The sequence below is a fragment of the Lutra lutra genome, chromosome 3, assembly GCF_902655055.1.
Source record: "Lutra lutra chromosome 3, mLutLut1.2, whole genome shotgun sequence".
NCBI lineage: Eukaryota > Metazoa > Chordata > Mammalia > Carnivora > Mustelidae > Lutra > Lutra lutra.
Genome location: NC_062280.1, coordinates 182,578,311 through 182,593,663, shown reverse-complemented (window position 1 = coordinate 182,593,663; position 15,353 = coordinate 182,578,311). Strand labels below are relative to the sequence as shown.

The 15,353-nt window shown below is 41.1% G+C and overlaps 1 protein-coding gene across 2 annotated transcripts in view; it reads right to left on the bottom strand.

The window, feature by feature from the left end:
• The window catches only part of GPC5 (glypican 5), a 1,410,504-nt gene that overhangs the window by 1,370,602 nt on the left and 24,549 nt on the right, over positions 1–15,353 (bottom strand). The window lies entirely within an intron of this gene.

Here is a 15,353-nt window from a genome sequence, read left to right as displayed (position 1 = left end):
ATGACCTGAGCCAGAGGCAGCCACTTAACTGACTGAGCCACCCAGGCACCCCTTCAAAGTACTTTTTAGTTTTACAACCATATTCATCAAAGTTCTGGGGAGATGCATATTACATGAAATGTGAGGTGTTGTAGTTAGAAAAAAATACTAATATGATTAACAACTTTCATCCTAGATGAGCCAAAACCTCATTTTATACCAGAATAATATACAAATAGAAAAAAAGTAAACCCAGCCAAGTTTATCATACAATGATAAAAGGCAAATTACAGAGTAAGACAAGGCGGGCACCTTTATACACAGTGGGGTTGCTAGAGAATGGAGAATTCAAGGGGCACAGTGTGGGACGGTGCCCGTCAAGGATAACATCGATGGGGCATCATGGCATGAGCCCCAGGGCACCCCAAGGCTACTCAGCTTTTTTGAAAAGGTCAGGACAATTTTATTTACATGTCCTAAGTGAATACATTATTTCCTTATTGTAGGGTAGGAAACGGAGTTGTGCCCTTATTGATGTCTGGGGAGTTTCACAGCACGACTGTTAGCTCTTCACTGACCAAGAGAAGATCAGCAAACACAAAATATCCATGCATGTTTGCACATACACCTGCCCGCACACACACACTGTCAAACTCTCCCCTTGTCACGCAGAGTCGACCTCAGGCCTCGAATTTCCAAAAGTTTGCTCTGGGTAAGATCAAAACACGTGAAATCAGTGAGTTTCCTGCCAACACAGGACACCAAAATTTCTAATGAGTTTGGCTTTGGTTTGTTTAAGTTAGACAAGTAACAAATGACAGCATTTGAGCATTTCACAAAGACGATGAGGCATAAAATATTTATGTGTGTCACAGTAGGTAATATTTTGGCAACTGTTTTTCATTTATCTTGCCAAAGTTATACAAAAGCAAATTCCGCTTCAAATAGTAAAGCTGATTGAAAGAAAACAAAGCTATCTCCTCAGCTTTATTCCTAAGTGGAAGGAATGAGGAATTAAGCATTCAGAGAGAACAATAATAGAGATTGGAAGAAAGAATCAATAAATAAACATTAATGTATATAACATATTTAGTCTGCGAAGGACTGCTAAGGAATAAAACTAATAATAGCAAGAAAACAACCGCGGCACCTGGGTGGCTCAGTCCGTTAATGGCTGACTCTTGATTTTGGCTCAGGTCATGATCTCAGGGTGGCGAGATAGAGCCCACTGGTGAGTTCCATGCTCAGCAGGGAGTCTGCTTGAGATTCTCTCCCTCCTTCTGCCCCTCCCCACCTCAAGTAAATAAATAAATCTTTTTTTTAGAAACCCAAAACAACAATAATAGATTTTTGCAAATGTCTCTCCAGAATTCAAACACCTAACATGGTTTGCTAGACCACATTCCTAAACACAGCCTAGAAAGGCACCCAAGTTGTGACCATTCCTTCCCTCCTGCCTCCTCCAGCCTCGTCTCAGGTAGCACTGCCCATTCTACCCTTCCCTTCACACACTGGCCTCTAGGTTCCTCATAGTCACCAAGTACCCTCTTGCCTCAGAGCCACTCTCCATGCTAACCTCTCTGACTGGGACACTCTCATCCTACTTGTGCTCACCCACACATGTGACAAACACACGCCTTCTCCTAATTCATTCCCATCTATGTTTCTTTACATTTGACCTTGGTCTTCTGATGGGAACTTTCCTTAACTTCCCACACATCTCCTGTCCCTATTATGTGCCCCTGAAGTGTCTCATGCCTCTCTATTGCATTTATTGTGGTGACAATGTTATATTCCTTCCTGTGATTGCTAATTAATTAGTCTCCTCATCCAACCGTAAAGCTCCAAGTGAAGGAATTTTGCTCATTTATTTTAAGATTTATTTATTTATCATAGAGACAGAGAGCATAAGCAGGGGGAGGGGCAAAGGGAGAGGGAGACAAGCAGACTCCCTGCTGAACATGGAGCCCAACCTGGGGCTCAATCCCAGGACCCTCAGATCATGACCTGAGCCAAAACCAAAGGTTGGACACTTAACTGACTGAGCTACCCAGACATCCCAATTTTTGCTCATTTTTATATCCCAGTTGGCCAGTACAGTGCCTTAAAAAGCCCAGACACTCCATCTTTTACCCATCAAACCAATAGTTTAGGATCTACTATGTACATAATCTCATCTAATCAACACATTAACCCTATGATGTAGGGAACTTTACTACCACATTCTACATATGAGGAAATGGAGACAGAATGAAAACTGTCCGATGTCACTTACCTATGCACTGCAAAATAATGGAGGAGGTATTTGAAAATTGGCAGTGATTCCCAAGCTATCTTCTTCACCATCACTCTACTGAGAAGAATGCTGTAGTCTTAAATCTATAGTTTGCCTACAGATATAACTGGCCATTTTTTATTCTTGCTTGGAGTTTTCTTCTCCTTGAAAGAAGTCATCTGTTTGGTCAGTTGAAAGATACTAAATTTTCGGTTAGGAACCACCCAAGTTTTACTCAAAAACAAAATGGTGGGAAGTACAATTAAAAAGATACTACAAGTTACCTTGACTGCTATCTTAAACATAATGTGGGAAAGAACCCATCACGTCTCACAACTCTGAGTAATCAATGGACAGCAGTGTAGACCAATGTAGACCACTCAGAGGCAAATACATCCCTCGCATTGATGGGGATCTGCACTGGTTAATCCAGACTTTCATTGAGAATCTTGGAAGTTGATAATGACAGGTAACACTAAACTCCAAACCAAATTGGGCCTGTAATTCAAAGACCTAGTTATGTTTAATTGGCACAGTATTTTCATCAGTATTCAGAGTGGGGGTAGCAGTGGAGGGGAAAAGCCCACAAGACACTGGTTCCCTGGCTTCCTATATCCAAAAGACAGATGAGAAGAACCAAACGCCCTCAGGGAAAGGACCATATCTTACATTTTGCTCACAGTATAAGCACAAAGGACATAATAAGCTGCTTGTTGATAAAAATGCCCAACATGGGAAGCTACAGTTCCCCCATCGTAAACAGAACAAGCATCCTAAGAAAGCAAAGCCAGATGCAGCCCGAATAGATACCAGGGAGGTACCAAGACTCATTTTTAAAACATCTCAAAGCCTGGCTTCAAAGAACATGGCATGACAAAGGAGGCTATCAAACAGCAAGTGGACGTGGCCCAGGCTCATGTTCCCGGATGAAAAAATCAAGCTCTGCAAGAATTCAATTACTAAAAATGAATGAAATTAAAAATAAGACAGCAGGCTCCTTGTGGAAGGGAACTTCAACCAGAATTGTGGGGGCTTTTCCTCTTCTCTCCTCCTCTTCTCTCATCCAGAAGTGGCAGAATTGGTGAACATGTCTTCTTTTCTGTTCTCCAACATGAGAAATCGTTACAGCCATCTCCCTGCTTGTGTATTTTTTTTTTTAATGTGTTAAAACAGGAGCACTGGGAGGCATTATGGAAAGATGGCAGCCATGAAGGCATGGTTTTCACTATCTCCAATTCCCCACATGAACCAGATGGAACAACTAGAAAATAAATCCAAGAAATATAACAAAACTGGATGATACAGTACTCCCATAATTTCAAAATATAAACAGGGTTGGGGTAAACTAGCAACAGGCATAGATTTTCACGGTATCAGAGTCTGGACAGCAGGCAGAAGAGGTGGGATAATGTCTGAAGAACCTGAGTACAGGAGAACCCCCAAAATAGCCAAAAGAATTCATAGGAAAGGACAGTGGGCCAATTTGAGAATTGCAGCTGAAACGGGCTGCAATTGGCCCTCTCAATTTGGGGGTATGTGCAAAGGACCCACTATAGAAAGAAGTGAATAGTCAGGAGCAATCCGGACCTCTATGAACTCTCAAAACTATCAAGCAGGCTCTTTTCCAGGACAGAACTCCACACAGAAGAGAAACTTCTGGAAGTGGGATCAGAATTCAACAGAATAGGGATCCAAGAAGCATAGATAAAGAAGGTCGAGGCCAATGTCAGAAGGGAAATAAAGCCAAGAAATTTCAGAAAATAAGTACCCATATTTTTAAATGTTACAGAGAAACAGAAGTAGTTCTGTAAATTAGAAAAGCTTTCATGAAACCTGTCTCAACCTAAACGTCCAGAAACAATACTCAGTTCATATAAAATGAAAAATAAAAAAAATACTGAGGTCAAATCTCACACAGAGTTATTACAATAAAAAAGACAATAAGGAAGAGAATAACATCCCCACAGACAAAGAAAGCACGCTAGGAAGACACATACCTAAAAAAACAAATAGATAATGAAAGAAAACATGAAGGAATAACACAAATCAGAGTCAGAAAACCTCAGCTCTGAGGCGACTATACTCGGGAAAGAAGTAAAGATGAAAGACAGAATTCTGAGATCAAAACTGAAACCGAAGGAACACAGGAGCCAGTCACACAAAGAAAATGCCTTAGGACAGGAAAAAAAATAAGAAATTTTTGAAAAATCAAAAAATGAAAGGATTTAAAAGGCAGTAACAATAAATATTGCCAGTAATATTAGGCATGGAAGAAGAAAACAGGAAAAGTACTAAAACTATATTTTATGTTATGCTACAACTGTTAGGAGTATAATATGGGGTAAGACAAATAATTATAGAGTATTCAAATTCTACTCTCTAATTCTATCCTGTATCTTTGAAAATCGGTATTTTTTTAATGTGGAAGAAAGGAGAGACATAAAGAAGAAATAAAGTAAAATTCTTTAATCTTGAATTTGAATTGAAGTATCAATATGAAAGTATGAAAATTTTTACCTTTAAATACACATATTTCCTAGCTTCTCTGAAAAGGCCTAGAAACAAATGGCCAACTGAGTGGCAAAGGGCATCCTTGTGCCCAGATTATCATCTTGCAGCATCATTTCTCTCAAGAAGAAATGGGTGCTTCTTAAAGAAATGCCTCATTCTAGGTCTGGAGCAGGAAATATATAAGATGTTACATTGGCTAAAGCCTCTTGTCCACAAGGTAGCAAAGAAGCTATCAAAGAACTAGTAGGGTCAAATGAAAAGGATTCAGGAGCTATGCCAGTCTGCTAGGGCTGTCACAAAATACCACAGACTGGAGAGTTAACAACAGAAATTTATTTTCTCACAGCTCTGGACACTGGAAGTCCAAGATCAAGCCTAAGCTTGCTGGCAAGCTAGGTATCTCTTAAGAACTGTCTCCTTGTCTTGCAGACAGCCACTTTCTCTGTGTCCTTCCATGGCCTTTTCTTTGTACATGTGCCCTCCTGCTATCTCCCCTCTCTTCATATAGGATCGCCAGTCATGGAACAGGACCCATCCTCATGACCGTCTTTAACCTTCCCTCCTTCCTTAAAGGCCCTATCTCAAAATAGAGCCATATTGGGTGCTGGGGCTTCAACTTAGGAATTCAGAGGTGGGGGGGTGGTTAGGAGGGACACAATTTGGTCTAACACAGCAGTCAATTTCAATTGCCTAAACATAGGACAATCTGGGCTTCAATAACAATGATTGTGATGAGTTGTGATTAATTAAATAGGTTTAAACCCAAGGGTATTATATTTCTGTGCCTTATTTTATAATGAAGAAGAGTTTTACACTAAAACAGCTAGTTGATACTATACATTCTCCTTCTGTTTCGACCATTTACTCTCACCCAGTCAACTCACCGGATTTTTATATTTGTATCTCAAACCAGCTTTGTAGATGGCTGACATAGAAAAGAGCCCTTGGTACTAAGACACTGAGATCAAGATTATATTTCAGGATCACCAGAGTAGATGTTACATGTCATAAAATACCAAATGCTCAACAGATGAAAACAAGACCTTGGAATTAAAAGTAGGAAGGTTATACAGCTAAACGTGTTCCTCCTATCTTTTCTGAGATTGTCTTCTTGCCATAAATTCTGACAGTGATAGGAGTTTGTAAAATGTTATATGGTGAAAGGGTTCTGACTGAGGCAAACATATTCCTTCACCTAGCTAGAATAAAAAGTACTGAGGTCCATGAATCCAGCAAGAATCATGACAATGGCATTGGATCTGCTGGGAACTGGTGGGCATCTGTTCCCCCTGGAATTTCCTTCCGTTTCACCTGTCCCTCATTCACATACATGCAATTCAAATGAGACCAATACGCATACACAGTTTATACATATATATAATGATGAGTCTACACTGGTTAAAACATAGCATCCTATCCTGCTGGCAGGGTGACTGATTCAAAAATAGGCAGCCAGTCGCAAGAAAGAAATGCAAAAAGATAATTGCTGGGGCCTCCAGGAAAGCAAAGCTTTCTCTCTCCTGCTGGAACCAAATTTAATGATGCAAGGACACAGGACTTGTGGATGCCACCATCATTCCCCTCAGAGTAAACCCTGGATCTACCACAGCCCAGGTCCCCTGCCACAGAAAGAGATCCAGCCCCTACAACTGTACTAATAGTGCCCAGGTTACAGCAAGCTAAATCATGCCACTCTCTTTGATGCTTTATTTATTTTATGCAAAAGGACTTGATTTTAAGTGGAGGTCTCATAGCACCGGCTCAGTGTCTTCTCCAGTTTCTTGCCCTGAAGTGGTAATAGCCTTCTATGTCCAAGAAACAGGGAGAAGGGCCCCACTTGGAGTATGATGGTGCCACCAACAGAGCATAACCATTAACTCTGGACAAAATGTGACATTCGATGACCTGAAAGCTCTAGAGAGTGAACCAAAGAGAAAAGAGTAAGTAAGGGAGTCACTATTTGGAAAGGAAAAGCCATAGGGTTCTTTTCCCATCTCTGTGGCTTTTAGTCTGAGGGCAGCCCATCTATAAAGTGACAAAATTCCCATAAAAAAACAAACAAACAAACAAAAAAAACCTCAATCTTCTTAGGACCAAAGCGCTAGATGATAGAAATCCAGGCAGTCACAGTGGCTGGAAAGTGAGGGAGGGACACCAATCAAGAGAGGGCCATAGAGAGGGAACCCCAACTGTCGTATGTACACTCTGCCCAAATCTCTGGCTAAGCCCTAAACTACATCTCACACGGCCAGGGCTGACTCTAAGTTGTCCCACTACTGGCAAGCTAAGGAAAAAGAACATGATTAAAACTGCAGTAGCTTCCCAAGAGGCACAATTGACAGTTTGAGTCCAAGCAGAGTAGTACTCTCCGAAGGCAAACATATTAACACTCTTTAGAGGAATATAATCAAATCCAGAGATACCAATAACATAACATTCAAAGTGTTCAGGGGGCAATTTAAAATAACTGGACATATGAAGAATCTGTATAATGTGACCCATTTTCAAGAGATAAGGCAATAATTCAGACCAACATGAGATGATCCAGATGTTAGAATAAACAGGGAAGGGCTCCAAAGAGCTATTAGGACTCTGTTCAATGAAGTAAAAGGAACGTGTGCTCTGAAAATTATAGAGTAAGAAATCTCAGGAGGAAAAAGGAAACTACTAAGAAATACAAAATGGAAATTCAGTAACTGAGAAATATAATATGCAAAATAAAAACTTTACTGGATGGGCTTGATAGCTAAATAGAAATGACAGAGGAAAGAGTCAGAGAACTTTAGGAGAGACCAATACAAAGTATCCAATTTAAAGAAGAGAGAAAAATTATAAATACATACAGACAGACAGACAGACATAAAGAATGCCTCAGGGAGCTGTGGGAGAATTCAGAAAATCTAACCTATCAGACTGGAGTCCCAGAAGACAAAAAGAGAAAATACAGCAGACAAAGTACTCCATGAAATAAAAACTATAAATTCCCAAATCTGCTAAGAACCACAAATTGGCAGATTTCAAAAGCTCATTGAACCCCAACCACAATAAATACACAGGAAAATCATGCCTAAACACATTACAGACAAACTACTGAAAACCAAAGATAAAAAGAAAAGGAAATAAGTCCTGAATGTGAACCAAGGGGAGAAAAACTGGAGATAAGGTAGGTTCATACAAGCCTTGTAGGTCACCCTTAGGAGGGATTTTCACAATGAAGAAAGGGAAGTAGGGGAGTAACATGATTTGATTTGTTTTCACAAGTTCACCAAATTGCTATTTTGAGAATCAGTATTTCTGTATTGCAAATGAGAGTGAGGATTTGAGTAAAAGTGAAGAGAAGTGGTTAGATTAGACATCCATTGAAGGTGGGAGATAACTTGGCTGTCTTGGATGGGATTCAGCAGATAAGAAAGAAAGAGAATTAAAGACAACACTCAGATCTCAGCTGGAGAAACTGGATGCACACAGGGTACCAGGATTAGAAAAGGAGAAAGCACAGAATGCAGGAGGAGGAACGGCTTTGCAAGGAGGCTTGGAAAGAGATCCAAGTTGAAGCTGTGAATCTGGGAGTTTGAAACACAAAACAGTACTAAATACTGAGAGTTTCAGGGAGACCCATCTATGGGAAGAATTTAGTTTATTAAATTTAGAGGGTTTCTCACCCTTAGGCTACACAATCATTTTTTTGTTTTGTTTTGTTTTGGGGGTTTTTTGTGGGTTTTTTTGGTTTTGGGTTTTTTGTTTTGGTTTGGTTTTGGGTTTTTGCAGGAGAGCTGTCCTGCATGTGGCAGAATATTTCAGCAGCATTCTTGAACTCTGCCCCCTGGATGCCAGTAGCAACCCCTCCCCATTGTGTCTTCAAACCTTGCTCAATGTCCCCTTTGGGCATACTCAGTCGCTGCTGGGTGAGAAGCACCGACCAAAGACAAAGCTTAGAGATAGGAAATGAGCAGAGGAGAAGCTCTTCAAAAGAACCTGAGAAGGAGCCATCCCTGAGCTAGAAGCACAAAAGGTGGGGAGGGGCGAAAAGAAAAGACAAAGACCTGCTCCCAAGAAGAGGGAAATTCGTTCTGCATGGGAAAGGAGCCACATTCAAGAAAGTCTGTACTTTCCTAAGATCTGTAATCATCTGGACTACCATTTTGGTTGTTTTCTTGACTCTAACTAGACTGTGACTATAGAAACAATCACATTGCATTTGGGATCCTATTAACGATAAGAAATAATTACAAGGTCGTTTCAACTCAGTGAAAGCTTTTGTGCTACAACTTGTTTAACAGGGTCATGTCTACTCCTTTCTAACTTCTGCCAACCCTGAAGGAGTCCCTAACAGTCCCTGATATTGCCCTACATCCTGGTGCTTACCTGAACATTTGCTTTTGTGCATTTAATTGATTCTATTTAATTTTATTTTTTTCTGAGATTGCAAGCTCCAACAGGGTAAGGATCACCTCTGCCTTGTTTCCCAGTGTGTTGTACACAACTAACATAGTGCGTGAAGCAAAGCTCTTTAATAAAGCATTTTCTTCTTATTTGCATATAATATTTTGTAAGAAAACTAAGAAGATACTTTCATGGCTTAAAATTAATGAGGTAGGTTTTAAGATATATTTATTTGAAGTGAGAGCACGCACACATGTGGGGAAAGGGGAGAGGGAGAGAGAGAATCCCAAGCAGACCCCGCATTGAGCACAGAGCCCTACATGGGGCTTGACCTTACAACCCTGAAATCATGCCCTGAGCCAAAACCAAGAGTCAGACTCTTAATGGGCTGAGCTACCCACGCTCAGAGATAGTTTTAAATGTAGATCTAGGATAAGCATATCACTGAGGACATTCAAAACTGGTCCGATAAACCTTTTAAAATAGTATTAGTGATTATTATACATTTTTATAAATATTCCTCATAATAATGTATTGCTGGAAGTTATAGATTCACCCACTTTTATTAAATACAAGCATTGTCCTATAAAAGTATATATTGATATTATTCATTGAAATAAAAAAAATTTTTCAGAAGAGTATTTATTAAGTGTTTCAACTTTAATGTATTCTTTTGGTTCTGGATTCAATAAAAAAATAAGTAGCATTCGGCCATCTGCAAATTTAGACATAATAGTCACAGGTAGAACAGTGATAGTCACAGGTAGAACAGTAATGCTATGTCTCATGTATATAAATGGCATCATTGATCCTTCAACAGGTAATATACTCAGAGTTGTCTTTCCAGTGTGACTGATCAACATTTATACATCTCATACTTAAATCTTTATATATAACCAATAATAAGCATTTCTTTTAAAAAAAAAAAGATTTTACTTATTTATTTGGTAGAGAGAGAGATCACAAGTAGACAGAGAGGCAGGCAGAGAGAGGGGGAAGCAGGCTCCCTGCTGAGCAGAGAATCCAATGTGGGGCTCGATCCCAGGACCCCAAGATCATGACCTGAGAAGAGAGAAGAACCACATGGTCCTCTCAATTGATGCAGAAAAAGCATTTGACAAAATCCAGCATCCGTTCCTGATTAAAACGCTTCAAAGTATAGGGATAGAGGGAACATTCCTGAATCATAAAATCTATCTATGAAAGACCCACAGCAAATATCATCCTCAATGGGAGAAAGCTTGCAGCCTTCCCGTTGAGATCAGGAACACAACAAGGACGCCCACTCTCACCACCCTTGTTCAACATAGTATTAGAAGTCCTAGCAACACCAAGATCATGACCTGAGCTGAAAGTAGAGGCTTAACCCACTGAGCCACCCAGGCACCCCAACAAGCATTTCTAATATGAATGTATATATTCTATGTCTATAAAGCAGAGAAAGGTATGCTAAACAGAATGCTTTCCCCAACTTACAGTCATGAATTAGGAGTCAAAATGCTCTGCAACACATTAACCAGCTCAGAAGACAAAAGGCCTACATATTTTAGATAGATAAGTAGATAGATAGTTGGATAGATAGATGATAGGTAGAGAAAGAGAGAGAGGTAGATAGGTGATAGGTAGATAGGTAGATAGATAAGTAATTGATAGATTGATGGGTAGGTAGATAGGTAATAGATAGGTAGATAGATGATAAATAGGTGATAGATACGTTAGTAGGTAGGTAATAGGTAGATAGGTAGATAGATGATAGGTAGGTAGGTAGGTAGATGACAGATGATGGATGGATGGATGTAGATATACACAGTTACACATACATCTATATATATATCAATATATAGATATAGATATATAGCATGCTACTCAACTACCAAAAAAAAAAAAAAAAAAAGAATTGCAATCTCATCCCCTCAGTTCCTTTTTTTAAAGTTTTTATTTATTTATTTGACAGAAAGAGCACGACAGAGAGCCCAAGCTGGGGGAATGGCGGAGGGAGAAGGAGAAGCAGGCTCCCTCCAGCAGGGAGTCCTAGGCGGGCTTGATCTCAGGACACTGGGACCATGACCTGAGCCAAAGGCAGACGCTTAAGCAACTGAGCCACCAGGCGCCCCTCATCTCCTCAGCTCTAAACGAGCCCCCAAATTACTCATTGCTCTTTCACTGACTCCCCTAAAAAAGATCACTTGCACTATTTCTCTAAAGGAAACCAGGCCCATGCATTACAGCTCCTCCAAGCCAGGCTGAAGCTGAGATTCTGAACTACCTAGCCAAAAAATCAGGGATTATTTATCTATTTGTAACCACTCATGGATATGGGCTTAAGACCTTGCTGGTGGTAGGGGGGCTAGGGGCAGGGAGAGAGAAGAAGTTCTCATTCATAAATGGAGCTCAGGCGAAAATGACTTCTCAGGGTACGATTCCTGTGGGATCAGACCACCTCATACAAACTTCGCTTTCCTCTGAGAAGTGCTCTGTCAACAGCTCCACAAGAGAGGCCCCTGGTAGCACATGTGCGTCATGGGACATCCCGTCTGATTAGAGTTTGTTCCACTGAATGTGAACATGCGGTGCAAACAGAACCAACTAGATTGTTGCATCTGAGAATGAGAAATGGAACACAGAAAAAGTCAAGTCTCTCACCATCAGAGTTGCCTTATACATAATTTAGGAGTGAGGTGCCCTGGAGACAAAAGGCAGAATGTACAGAGTAGAAAAATGAAGGAAACTGTCTGGCTCCCCAGAGATCCTGCTTTAGTCCTTTTCTGGGGCCCAACGATTACTGATAATTTGGGGGTTTTGTGAGACATATCTAAAGGCTTCTAATAACAAAAAAAATTAAAAATTAAAAATTAAAAAATAAAGGTTTCTAATAAATTATTTTTGTATTAAACAGACCAAATTAGTTTGTGTTTCTTGCAGCTGAAGCGCTCCAGCTCATGCTTTAATGAAGGGGATAGCAAGAAAGGATGGTTTGATCAACAAGTTATACACAAGGGTCTTGGGAATTCTGATCACATGACCATGGAAAAGCCCAGCCAACAAAGCCAGCCTTTGAAACTGTGGGTGAACAGGCAGAGTGGTTTTGGGTACAGAAGGGTGACTGATGCTCACAACTCACAAAAAATCTCCAGGACTTTTTTGTGTACCTAGAAACAATGTATTAAAAATCAACTCTATGACTTGACATGTCACCAGCTCTGCTATGGGAACTCCCACCGCCACCACGTTTGTTTAACACACACACTAAAAAAAACTGTGTCACCCAGGTATCTGTGAATAAAAATAAACAAAACCCAACTCTAATGGGCAAAAACCCACAAGGGGTTTAACTGGTACAAAAGGCTGAAAGTATAAAATAAATAATAATTTTAAGCAACCTTTGACACTGCTGCTTGAACAGTTTCACAGAAGACTTGCTTCCTCTCTGTCTGCCCACACTGTCTTCCACAGGTTTTGCTCCATCCCCAGTTTCCCCATGGTGAGCTCCCCTGGAAATTTTAGCCTCAAGTAAAAAAAATGCCTGCTGTGATTCAGTCCACACCACTCAGGAGAAGAGGAAAACATAAATTCAAGTAGTCCTTCTAGAAGAAAGCCCAAATGTCACATTTTATGGACCCTGGCTGGCTTAAGCATCCTTATCTGAACAATCATTATAGTCAAACATGAATTATGTTGATTGGTTTAAGATCATCAGAAACTGGGGACATGAGGGTGGCTCAGGCAGTTAAGGATCCAACTCTTGGTTTCAGCTCAGGTCGTGATCTCAGGGTCACGAGATTGAGCCCCACATCGGGCTCTGCACTCAGCTCGGAATCTGCTTAAGCCTCTCTCTTCCTCTTCCACTAACCCTCCTCCCAGCTCTCTCTCAATCTTTCTCTCAAATAAAATAATTAAATCTTAAAAAAAAAAGAAAAAAGATAACCAGAAGTTCAAGATTGGATCAAGCCCATTCAAACTGCCTGTCTGAGAGGTCAGTAGTTTGGTTTCAAAAAACAAACAAACAAAACTAGGGTACAGTTATGGTGACCAAAAACATGACACATGACCACCATAGGACCAACCGACTTCTCAGGCCACACAGGAGGGCCAACTCCTATAGCCCTGCTCAAGTCCAAACTAGTTGTGGACACACAAAACATGTCTTGGGCTCTTGGAGATACTGACTGGGGATGGGAAAAAAAAAATCAGGGACAGAGTTTCTATATTGTCAGGTAGATGCTTCTTAGCACTGAAATATGGGCTTATTTGTCCATGTAATATCCCTTATTCCCTTAAGATGATACAATCAGAAGATCTGAGGTGTGCAGCTCCTGTCATTTCGTTTCTGTCTTAAACTGCGAGTTCTAAAGTAGCAGGATGTAGGAGAATGTGAGAGCCCAACATACGTTCCAACATCTTAGGAAGGCACAGGAATCAGGTCATGAAATGGCTGGTTAAAAGAAGTTAACAGGGAAGAGGCCCATTCTATAAAGGAGATGCTTTGTGAGCTGTATCCTAGTTTACAGAACACTTATAATTATACGAAGAGCTCCTGCCTATGTAGAAAGGCAGGTAAAAAGGAGGGCGCCAGAAACTCTTTGGAGCAGAAGTGAGCAAACTCTTTCTGTAAAGTGCCAGATAGTAAATATATACGCTCAACTTTAAGGAGAGACAGTCTCTGTTGTAAGGATTCATGTCTGCCCCATCCACGATGCACAAATAAATGAATAGGAATGCCTAGATTTGGCCTGAGGGCTGTAGTTTTCCCTGATCTAGAGGACTAAGATGTGCAGAATGATACAGTGGCATGTTCTGAAGCTCAAGAAAGACCTTGTGCTTATATTCTAAGAGAATGGCACATAGAATAATAAAATCTCACTAGTAAGAACGACAGAAACCCAGCTTCTGCTAAAATTCCAAATACTCAAAATCTCTTAATCGGAAGAGATCTGAAGATGGATTTACCCGACCACCTCCAGAGCGTGACGACCACCTGGCTGACCAGCATGTCTTAGGGCCACACAGAGTCCTGACCCATCGCGGCAGCACCGAGGCCCACTTAGCCCACGCTGCCTCCCCACCCCATCCCAGCCCACAGTGATGGAACCCCTACTCCAGGCCACAGCTGGATTCCAGGCTGAAACCTACTACCGTTGTTCTGAGGCACTACTGGACTAAAACTCCTTTGCCTCACAGTCTAGCGTTTGTCGGCCACTTCTTAGACTACAAAACCCTCTGGCATTCTGTCTGATAATTTCACCCTCACGTTGTTCATCTCCTCTGACAAGCTACACAACCCCTACTCTCTCTTCTGGACCCAGGTTGTCCCCTGTGTCCCCTCCCCTTCTCCAAAAGCTCCCTGAATTCTCCCCTCCTCAACCAGAATCTGGTTGTCCCCTACAAACCCATCACACCCAAGTTTATTCTCCAGCCTGGCAGCACAGATCGGGGTTCTCTCCTCCCAGCTCCCCAGTGGGGATTTCAGTCAATTTCCCCTCTGATCTCTTCTATAAAACTTTCTCCTTTGAGACTTTCGCTGACAGTTCCACCTTCTCCTGCCTATTCATTGTGGTCACCCTCCCCTCCTACAACCCAGAAGTTCCTTCACTTACATAAGATGTTCATCCATCTTACAAACTCTTCGGGTGTTCCTGAGTCCCCAGACTCTCACAATGACTCTAACTGAGTTGCTGCTTCTACAGATTTCTTGCCCTGTCCTGCATTTCAGCTCCAGAGGCTGGCCCTTTCTCCTTCTCTCTCTCTCTATGCCCCCCTCTCTCCCATGCCAAACCATAATAACCCAATCCCATCAATTCCTTCCCCCTCATTTCTACTTTCCCTAGCTCCTCACCACCACAGAAATGCACACACACACAGAGAGGGAGAAAGCATTTGTAACTGTGTGGTAGAAAGTAGTAAAGACTTAGGGAGTTTTCAGAGCAGAAGCACAATGATGAAATACACAATATTAGACATTCTTATTCCTATATCCCTCAGCCACGCTGACATGGGTTCTGGCTACTTAGTCTTTCTTCTTTATAATCTTTCAACAAACTAAAATAGTTCCTCCACTTTTATTATGCAAAGAAGTTGAGTTCTGGGTGTTTCTACGTCTCTGACAGTTTTGAAACAGGACTCCAAAATTCTTTACCACTGTCTCCATCAAGAGGTGAGATCTAGGTCCCCCCACCGATTCTGGGATTGCTTGACCAAAAAATATGAC